Genomic DNA, 11,559 nt, shown 5'->3' with positions numbered 1-11,559 from the left:
ACCATACCGATACTGAAGAGAAACTGATATGACTGAGACGGTTTCGAAAAGTCTAATTTTGGTTATACATAATAGAATAATCAAAAAATTGATATGGTACAAATTTTATAAAATAACCGGTCGAACAGAACCATTGGCACCCCTAACGACCACTGTAAAAAGTTATGTAGGTGTAGGTAGTTGTGGCGACCTACGTTAAATCTATTTGTGGCGCATTTATTTACTTTTTGTGGAGATGTTGGTCGCTACAAAAGCTAATAATAGACAAATTACCTTTCGTAGCGACTTAAGAGACCGCCATGTAATGTTGTCACTGAAAACTTTATTTCATGTAGTGTAGCTGGTCAACTTCACTCTGTGGTGTTGTCATAACTTCTTCACCTGGCAAGATATAACTTCATTTGCTAACATACAACCCAAAAGGAAAAAAAATACTGGAAATCATAAATGTAGGGATTAATTTTCACTGGTTAACATATGTTTTACATACACTTTGTTCTTGTATACGGTTAAAATCGGGTTTGTCCTTTTTGTATGATTAACCAAGACCAGGGCATGGAAAGCCAAGGTTTGACCCTATGTCATATCAGATCATGACACGGAGTTAGATTGCCAAGCTCGTGACTCAGGGACTGATCGAGATCGAGATCAGCCAAGATCGAGACCGAGCGGGATAGAGATTGAGAAAGATCGAGGGAAGCCTGCCGAGCCAAATAATAGGAAGCCGAGATATTCGCGATCGGGCGAGGATCACGGCAGAGATCTCGACACGTATCAAGAAGAGGTCGATTAATTAGCTAATCATGAGATTTCTTACTGTATTCAGAATTGTACCAAGGGTAGGACTCCCTACTATATAAAGGGGAGTTGATCATTTATAAAGGTATCACATTCACATTACATAAAGCAATATGTTGTCTTTCTCTAGTTTTCATTATATTGTTACTTTGTTCTTGTATCAACTAAATCTTCACTTGGTTCAAGAGTGATCGAATTCTAGGGTCAAGGCTATTTGATTCGTTTGGTTTGCATTTGTTCCTTTACAATCAATTTCAATATCAATTTATGTTTTTTCTCAGTTTGTGCCAAGTAAAATCACGTGTCCTTAAAACCACATATAAATTCAATTGTTATCCGTTTTTAGGGTAAGCATTTTGGTACCCATCGTGGAGCTAAGGACAATAGTGATTGCCTGGTACAAACATTCATAACACACACTATTTTATACTTGTTCTTTGAAGTATCTTTGATTATAAGATTAAAAGATGTCAAACTCTCAGTTAGAACCTCAAAACATTAACAATGATCTTGGCCACTACGGTGGAAATGAGAATATTGCACTAGGAAACGTTGTACCCCCTGCTGGCCTCGATGGAATTTCAGCTGTAGATCTGATCGATGCCAGTTCGCATGTAGCCATCAATGGAAATTTGGCTGTCGATCCTGAAAGCAGCATTCGCGGGGGTACCAGATCAGCTACTCAAAACTCACATGGCGGTGAAGATAGCAGGACCAGCCTGCGGGTGATCTTCGAAATGTTGTAGGCCCAACAGGCTGCAATAGCCCAGCTCCAAAATCAGAACCACACACCGAGCAAGGTCAAACTTGAGCCATCCCAGGAAGTTATACACAGGGTCGAATCGGCTTCGAGGAAATCGAATGAGAAGGAATCAGAATCCAATCTTGCTATCATAAAGATGCTTGAAGAATTAACAAAGCAAATCGAGACAGGGGAGAAGAAGATCTAGGAAAATGACAAGAATGTGGAAACCTATAACTCCAGGTTCGACCAAATCCCAGGGGCACCACCAATATTGAAAGGACTAGATTCCAAAAAGTTTGTACAAAAACCTTTCCCCTCAAGTGCATCTCCGAAGCTAATCCCCAAGAAGTTTCATATGCCTGAGATTCCTAAGTATAATGTGACGACTAATCCAAACGAATATGTCACCTCATACACGTGTGCTATCAAAGGAAATGACTTGGAAGTTGATGAGATTGAATCCGTCTTGCTGAAGAAATTCGAAGAGATTCTATCGAAGGATGTTATGATATGGTATCATAATTTACCGCCTAATTCTATTGACTTGTTTACTATGCTTGTAGATTCTTTTGTAAAGGCACACACCGGGGCCATCAAGGTCTCAACCAGGAAGTCAGACCTTTTCAAGGTAAGGCACAAGGGCAACGAGATGTTCAGGGAGTTCGTATCTCGATTCCAAATGGAACAGATGGATTTGCCATTGGTCACTGATGATTGGGCTGTCCAAGCTTTTACTCAAGGTCTCAACATTCGAAGTTCAGTGGCTTCACAACAGTTGAAGAAGAATTTGATCGAATACCTAGTTATCACTTGGGCCGATGTGCACGTTTACCATCAAAATGGTAATAACAATTAAATTTGTTGATGGGATTCTAAAAATACGTGATCTACTTTTATGCTAGTTTGTTAAGCAGTTGGTGCTAAGCATATGAGATCTAGAAACGAAATAAAGTTAAGGAGAGAGCTATAATCGAACCGATAGGTTAGTTATTCGGGGCCTCGGGCTTGTCGATTCTGGGCCTCGAGGTTGATCTCAGAGCTCGATTACGAGCTATCAAAGACAGTTGCTATGTGACTAACAATTATAATAGAATCAATGGAGGCTCTTTACGGCCAATGATAGACAATAAATGATGAATAAATATGAAGACAATAAATGAAAGCAATAATATCAAGATAGTGTATGAGAGAGCAAAAAATGTTCTTCTATATTTCTTATGGAGCAGCCGGAACAACTAACCCTTACAAACTGATAGGGATCCCCTTTATATAGGAGCGAAATCCCATCATAGTACAATAAGCATTAATTACAAAGATACGTAGATGTGATAACTAGATGACACCCTGACTTGGGTCTTAAAGTAGCTCTCTAGGCTCTATTAGTCCTAGCCACGTGCCTTGGGAAATCCCTATTTCTACAGTAACCATGGTCAATATTATCCTAAGATTGAGTGTCGACGAGCCTAGAGAAAGGAGACTCGATCATAACCTTATAGCCTCGAGACTTCGAGATGGTCTTCTGAGGTGCTTTGATAATGAGAAATTGGACCCCCCGATTTCACCATACACAGATAGTCCCCGCATTTCTTAGATAGGAGCGATAAGAAATGATTTTGACATCTGACTCTTCGGACTTCTCGCAGGGATGTCACGGGGATGATATCACACTTACGATGTAAACCTTCACGATAACCAGTACATCCTATGGTCTTGTCTTTTCAGCATCATTTAATGTGCTATTGATTCCCATTCTTCAAGGTGACCGTATTGTCGTCGATCCAGTTTCTAATGGCACATTGATTATGCCTGTTGATTCATCTTTCAAAGGCATTGTTGGCCACATTGTCAACCCCTATAAATGGGGCCTTTCCATGTTATCTTTTTATCCAAGTGCCTCTAAACATCTTTCCATTCCTTTCTTATCATTCTCATTATCCTTCTCCATTTCCACCAGCCATGTTTGGGGTCTCTGGTCTTAAGGTCTTACAGCGGCGTTCTTATCAGTCATACCATGGCCTTTTACCTAGGCTTTGCTGTGTTGAGCGAGATTATACTGTCTCGTTGTTGTTATTGTTATTGCTACAACTATCACTGCTGTCGTCATTAGATCGAGGTGGCGAGATAAAGGGGGTCGGCTTGTTCCGACTTGGGGGAACATTTGGACTCTACATCGCTGCTCGAGAGAGTGTTCGGACCATACACCGTTACTCACTCTCCTACCCTGGCTTGGTGCTGCAATTTATCCCTCGGGTCTTTTCCCAAGAGATAAAATAGCGCACCGGCCGTTAAGATCGCACGACAGGATGTCCCGAAAGGTGGACTTTGAGCGACCATGCGAGTAGGGTTGAGGCCCGCCGAATCTTCAACCTTTGGCTTCGGCGGGCTGTGTCTCTTTTTCCTACCTCTTCTGCATCACCTTCCTCTTCTTTGCCTTCCCGCTTTCCTCTTCTTCATCTTCGCCCTTGGAGATATTGCTCCGTGGGATTGAGCTGGGATAGAGGAGGTGGCGGTCGAAGGTATCACCGTTGAGATGCATACTCGAGGGGGTGGTGCTCAGAGATGCTGCTACCGGAGATGAACCTTTGAGAGTAGACTAGGTCCTAGGCTTTCACTACATATGTACCCTCTCGCTTCTTTATTTCTGTGTAAGGACCCCTCGTAGGCTTTTGTAATCGAATGTTCATGAATACAAAGATATTTCTCCAATTTGTCTTCAATGCTTGGTATATTCTTTTATATTTGTGGAAACTCTAAATGCATGACTCTGTCTGCTGTTGCCAATATCGAACCCGGGTGTGAGTATTCTTTCTAGCCTTCAGTTGATTAGTATGGCCTTGCACGGAACCTTTTACGATCCCTTGGATCGAACCTGGATCGGGCCGATGAACTCGGGTCGTCGGGACCTTGACTTCGAGTAGAATGAAAGTAACGTTTTGGGCCTTGAAACTATGATTTACTATTTAAACTCCGTGGTAACCTTTGAGAAGAAATTTGCTCGGAGGCCTGTGGACAAGTCACTACTACAAAAAAGACCTTTAGCGGCAATTATTTAGCGGCAATAAGGCAATTGTTGCTAATAAATTCTTTAAGCTGAAAAATTAGCGGCACATGAGCATTATCCAGTAAAAGATATCATTTTACCGGCAATAAAAATACAATTGCCACTAAAAATTACTAATTGAATTTAATTTTTTATTATTTTAACGTTTCCTTTCCCACAAAAAGAAAAACATCGTTCCCTCCAAATTTTTTGGACGAGAATTATCGTTCCCTCTAATCAGAAACTTGTAGGAACTAGGAAAACATATTTCCTTTTAATAGAAACAGATACCGTCAATTGAATAGGAAAACCTAAATTGCTGCTGCATCAATTTCCAGTACCTCGTCGTCGATTTTTTTCCAGGTAAGTTCTCTCGTTCCTATGACCTTCTCTTCTTCCCATGTTAATTTCTCTTCTTCCCCTATTAAATTGGTTTCTTGCAATCATTTCTCAATACATTCTTGATTGATGGTGCTCAATTTTATATGGATTGAATGATAGGAAAACCTAGATTGTTGCTGCGTCAATTTTCAGTACCTCGTCGTCGATTATTTTCCATGTAAGTTCTCTCGTTTCTGTGACCTTCTCTTCTTCCCCTATTAATTTCTCTTCTTCTTCTGTTAAATTGGTCGATTGCAATTGTTTTGCAATACATCGTTGATTGATATTGCTCGATTTTTATATGGATTGAGCGATTTACAGTGGATTAATGCCGCTCGATTGTTTATTTGGATTGATTTACAATGGATTGATGGTTGATGCTGCTCGATTGATTATATGGATTATTTTACAGTGGATCCTTTTGCTCGATTTTTTATATAGATTTATTTACAATTGATTGATGATGCTTGATTGTTTAAATTGGTGTTGCCTTTTCCAACAAACTCTCGTTTAATCACTTTATTTAATGAAAGAAAACAAACATCTGTGACAAAGTATTATAAGTGTAAAGCACAAGACGATACGTTTGGATATGATCTTCTTCCTATCTATTTCCTTTTCTGGTTGCATTTTTTTCTACACTTCAGTCTTCAGGAAGCAATTGTAGAAAGCAAAATAGTTAAGAGGCTTTGGTCTTTTATATTACAGTTAGGTGCATAATGGTATTTTGTATTCGAAAGGCTGACTAGAAATTAATCCAAATTGGAACTTTGTCACTGTCGACTAAGCAACTTGTCTTGTAGTATTTTTGTTTCTTTTCTGTCATCATGGTTAGGAATGACGACTTATTCGAATTCATATAATGACAACCTTTAACATAAAATATCTTACAAGTAGTAAATTTATGGTTCTCGATAGTTCACCTTCTTCTGGATCCTCTTCAACTTGCTGACTCCATAGTTTCCCTCCACTTAATTGTAATCTTTCATTAACATTGGACCTTCAATGCTGCATCTATATCAGTAGCCTGAGAAGGAATTTCTTGACAGGACTGATTGGTTGTAGCAGGATTGCCTACAAAAGCTCTATTAACCCATGCTGTTGTGGACTCCTTTTGTACACCCTCAACTATTGCACTCTCATTCCCAGTAATATTTCCAGCTTTTCCTTTCTTTGATGTACTCCCAACCCCAGTAGATTTAGGGGTAAAAACAACTGCCTTAGGATTTAATCTCCCACCTGCATTGAGATTAGTAGTAGGACTACTAGGTTCAGCACTTCCTTCTACCATAATCAATTGGTTATTGTTCTCCTCATCATCATCCTGAACCTCTAACATTGCAAACTTGTTAGAGGTTTGGATTTGCTGATTATTAACTACACCTGCAAGAGCAATCTCCTTCCTTGTATTAACATCATTTTGCTGCAATTGCCCAGTAGCTATGACTATTTCATTTCTTATGTGACCTTGATCTTGTTGGACATGCCCAGAAATTAGCACAATCTCCCTTCCAGAAATTTCAATAGCTCGATGAACACTTTCAGTAGTTTGAACCTGTTGCACACTGTTAGAAACGACTGGAACAATTTCCTTACCAGTTTGACCTTGTACTAGATTTTTCTGTGCACCATTCTTCACACGATTGTCCCTTACATTTTTCCATTATTCTCCAACATTGCCAAATTTAATGGCGTATTATTTTTTATTGTTATTTTAGTCTCAGCTGAAAGTTCCTACTTTTAGGCGCCACATTTTGGTTTAAAGTCTCATTCTGTTTGACTATTTGAAGGTAACGATATGCATTTTTTTAGCTCGGAGCTCGATGTGCGAGTGAATCTTTTAGTAATAATATGACCTTAAATACTATGAATGAACTACAACAATTAGGATACTTATCTATGACCGCATGCTCATTCCATTGGCATCTAAAATAAAAGGAAGACAAGTAAGGCTTAGACCTATAGAAAGAATAGGAATTGGCATATTCATCTCTTGTATATCCATGTTAGTCTCTGGTATCGTGGAACATGTTCGACGAAGAAGAGCGATAAGCCAAGGGCTGTTGAACAACAACTTAGTAATAATTTGTGAAAGTATAGCTTTTTATGTTTTTGCTAAGTCGTTTGTGATATCTGGCTGCTGTTAGATTGATAGTCGATTGATTGAATTGTTTCCTCCTCTGTTCTGGTATTATTTTGTGAATTGGTTCCTCTGTATGTTTTCTAAGGCTACTTTTCACCATCTAAAAGCTCAATAGCCAATAGGACTGTCAACCACAGTAATTCATTCGTTTGTTAAGAAACAACTTGGGTTGTTAGCAATATATAGAATCCTTCGACAGTCAGTACCCATTAGTTTCTTGTTAGTTATAATCAGAATGTCCAGCCTTAAAAATTTCTATAATTTATAATTTTAATAATTTCATTTTTAAAAAATTTATGAACCAATATAGTGAAAATTGGCAAGTTATCTTTGGCTAGATTTCTTTCTCATTACATGTTTATTCTATGATGACTATGATCTGTTTATAAATAACAAAATATTTCATATCGATTGAGCCCCCTATGTAGTAGCCCCATATCACTGCAATCATCGTCTTATTGTTAAAAAAGTTCACACCCTTTTAGGCTTTGCATAATCTATTAAATTTTTCAAGTTTATTTACTCTATCTCTTTCTTGTCATGTTTAGTTTAAGTAGTCTTTAACTTAAACTTTAGATGGATGATTTCATCGCAATTATATTAGGCTTTGTATACTTTTAATATATAAACTAACTTATATTCCATTTAGCTTTAGAACTAGTTAAATTGGCGCCCAATAAACAAAAGAGCTAAAAACAAATTGGTAAAAATGGAGTATATATCTGGATATTCAACAAATATGAGTAGTAAGTTTTGAAAATTTTAAATATATGATATATTGTTCTTCTATAAAATATAACTTTAATAATTCTATTCTTAAAAGATTTATGAATCAATTGTTAAAATAGTTTAACTGTTTAATAGTTTAATTGTTAAAAAAGATAGTTTTAATAGATTTATGTTTGATAGTTTCAATTGTTAAAATGATATCTTTGAGCTATGGAATTACCTACTAACAGGATGGTTATTTTATTTTGAACTACCTTTTTGATTAATTTCTCCTTTTTACTAACAAATATGTAGCTCTTGCAGTAATTAAAGAAAAGAAAGGAATATTCTTGAACGTCATGGACAATCTTAGAAATAAAAGATGGATGTATTGTGATAGAGTTAGTATAGAATATTTGGATGGAGTGGAGGATTTTTTAAATCATTCCTTTTCTGGAAAACAACCTGGAGAAAAATTGCATGTCCTTGTATGGAGTGTGTGATTATCCATCAAGTAAATCGGGCTACATCATATGATCATCTTGTGGTTAATGGTATTATACCGTCATATGATACTTGGTTTTGTCATGGGGAGTCTCTAACGGGATCAAACAATGCTAGAGAAAATAACTGCAACCAGTCAACTCTAAGGGGCGACGATATGCGAGGAATGATACATGATGCATTTGGAGGTGTTACACAGTTTATGGATACTGAGATTAATTATCTGATCACGTGTATTGCTTGTCCAAAAATCATAGCATTGTCTGCCCACCTGTATTGTCATGTTGTTGAATTTCAAGTGCTTAGTATCCATCCTTGCATTCTATTAGAATACCTTGTAAAGATCTTTCAATTTGATTTCTTGAGCTTCCTATTGCGGCCTAACAGTAGTCGTGTTCCAGTGCTCTTAATTACTTTCCCTTAATTAATACTCAAGATTGTTAAACTCTATCTTAATTACATTTTAATTCCTTATATTTTCTTGCAAGTGTTTTTTATCCTGTTATTTTGGGGTTGTGGAGATATTTTGATCAGATGGAGTTTGAAGATATATATTGTACCTTATGTATTGGTAAAATGGCAAGCCTTTCACTTGCCAATTTGAAGTTCCTTAATTATGTTGATATGACATTTTTAAGTTTATGTTACCGACTGTTCTTTGAGTTGAGAGTTTGCTTTACATTTTATTTTTATTTCCCACCTTTTCTATTATGTATTGTCGACTTTGTAGAAGTTATTATTTTAATTGCTCATAAGTGAAAAGTAAATAATTCTTCTAGTATGTGCAAAGTAAATAGTTGTTCTAGCTATTGTACTATCTAACGTTCTGTTCTCGTTTTCATTCTAGGTAATTCAGAAGCAAAAAAATCCGTGGGCCTACTATTGAAATATATTTGGAAACTTCCACTGGGGAAGATAATTGATGTACCATTTAATAATCGTAACCAAGCCATTGGGAAAGAGGATCGAAAGCTTGCTAGCTTTCTAGGAATTATTGCCAGAACTCCAGAACTAACACCTTTACATATAGATAATTGGAGAAATTTTAACAACGAAGAAAAGAAGAAATTGGTGGATTTTGCCAGGGTATGGAATAGCTATTATTATTATTTTTATTATTATTATTATTATTATTATTATTATTATCATTATTATTTTGTGAACATCCTTAATCTTTTATACATGATGTTATCTTCTAAATATTGGCTTATATTTTTGTAGAAGAAGTTCTCTATCCCAAAACGTGGAGAAGCGTGGGTCTTAAAGTCACTAGGAAAGAAATGGAAAGATTACAAGTGCAATTTAAAGGGTGAATATGCGCAAAAATATAAGACTAAAGACACTTTACTAAAAAATAGACCAAGTCGTATACCGAGGGATCAATGGAGTGATCTTGTCTCTTATTGGCTTTCTGATAAAGCTAAGGTATCAATCTTGAAAATTCTCCTAGTCTGCACATTTTTAAAGCGTTTTGATTTTAGGTATGCTCAATTTTTGTTTAAAATTTATAAGATATCATTTTAATATTTTAATGACAGAGACGTATGCAAGCAAATAGAAACAATAGGGCCAAGCAAACGATGCCTCATACAGGAGGATCAAAAAGTATTGCCACCTTGATGAATGAGCAGGTGAACCTGTGAAAACTACAAACTATAATATTTTAAGCTTTTCTTGTTATGCATATATGATATCATTTTTATTGTGTTAGGTTGTAAACGGGATAGTGCCTACACGAGCAAAAATTGTACTATTAACTCATAAAAAAGTAAGGATGGTAGGCCACCGGTTGATGATTTTGTCAAGACAATCGTAAGATTTATTCTTTTTTTTTTGGTTTGATGACTACGTCAAACAATATGTATTTTTTCCTATTCATGAATTCCAAAATGGATTTATTGTGTATTCTATGGTCAGGAAATGATAAATGAAAGGATGAGCAATAGTGAGAGATCTACTGAGCAACCTCCTTGTAACGTTGCTTGGGAAGGCGTGTGTATTCCCAGGTGTTGGGAAATGAAAAAAGTGAGTATGTTCGTGGTTTAGGACTTGGTCCAACTCCTTCTGTTCTGTGGGGTAGTAGGTCTTCCTTAGGAAATATTGCTGCAGATGATTCTTCTAATGAGGTTATACAAAGGTTACAACAACAGATGATCGAGTTAAAGAAGAAACGAAATGAAGAAATGAATATTATGAAACAAAATCAGGAGAATATGCAATCAGAATTACTCCAAATGAGACAATTAATGCGCAATTATTCTCCTAATGCATCTATGCCTCAAAGTAGCAATGGCACCTTAGGTGAACAGGTAACTCCATTTCATAAACTTTAGATATTTTAAATGAAATTATAATCATATAAAAGTATTGTTATCTAACATGTTAATATTTATTAGATTCCCGATGCCAATAGTGGACATGAACGAGTACCACAAACATTAAGAATACATAGTGCTGCTGAAAATGCTCAACCTTCTCATGGTACTACTCATCTTTGTCCTTCGTCACTATTGTTTGAGTTTTCCTCCTTCGATTTTTATTAATTTGTTGTTGTATTTGGGCTTATAATTCATGTCACATGCATTTTGTACATAGAACAGTGGAGGAGTCAATTCCCTAACTAATTCTATTACTCATTAGACTGTTTCATGCTTCAGTAGGTAGTTGTTGAGTTCAGGCTATTTAGTTCTTCAGCAGATATTTCTTAATTTGCACCACTACAGTATCTTAGTAAAGTGTGGATTGTTTTGAGTTCGGCAATTAATCTCCAAGTGTTTGAACTAAGTTTGGTTACCAGCTGTGCACCAGTCTTGTACCAGCTTTCTTGAACCAGTTTGGAACTACTTTTTCAACTTTCTACTAGAGGCATTTTGTTGTAGTAATTGTGAGTTTGTTTTCTACTTTTAGTTAGGGAAAGGGTGTTGTAGAGTATGTCTTCTGTTGTCAATTTTCTTCTCTTTCCTCCTTCCTAATTTTATTACTTTATACATCCTATGAGTGACATGATAACATGCTAGATTAAAGCATTTTCGTGTATTGTCCCTTGGAACAAGAACAATATTAATGGTCATTCTAATTTATTGACTCAATAGGCCACAACTTATTCTGTAGATTTAGATTGACAAAACTGGGTGAAGAGTTTACTAAAAAGATATACACGTGGGTAAAGAGTTTGACAATTTGATTTCGTTCTTATTTGTTTAGTTGTTTGCTGCCATATAACGAGCAGTGAACACTTAA

The sequence above is a fragment of the Nicotiana tabacum genome, chromosome 6 (genome assembly GCF_000715075.1).
Source record: "Nicotiana tabacum cultivar K326 chromosome 6, ASM71507v2, whole genome shotgun sequence".
Taxonomy (NCBI): Eukaryota; Viridiplantae; Streptophyta; class Magnoliopsida; order Solanales; family Solanaceae; genus Nicotiana; species Nicotiana tabacum.
Note: the sequence above shows the minus strand (reverse complement) of the source record.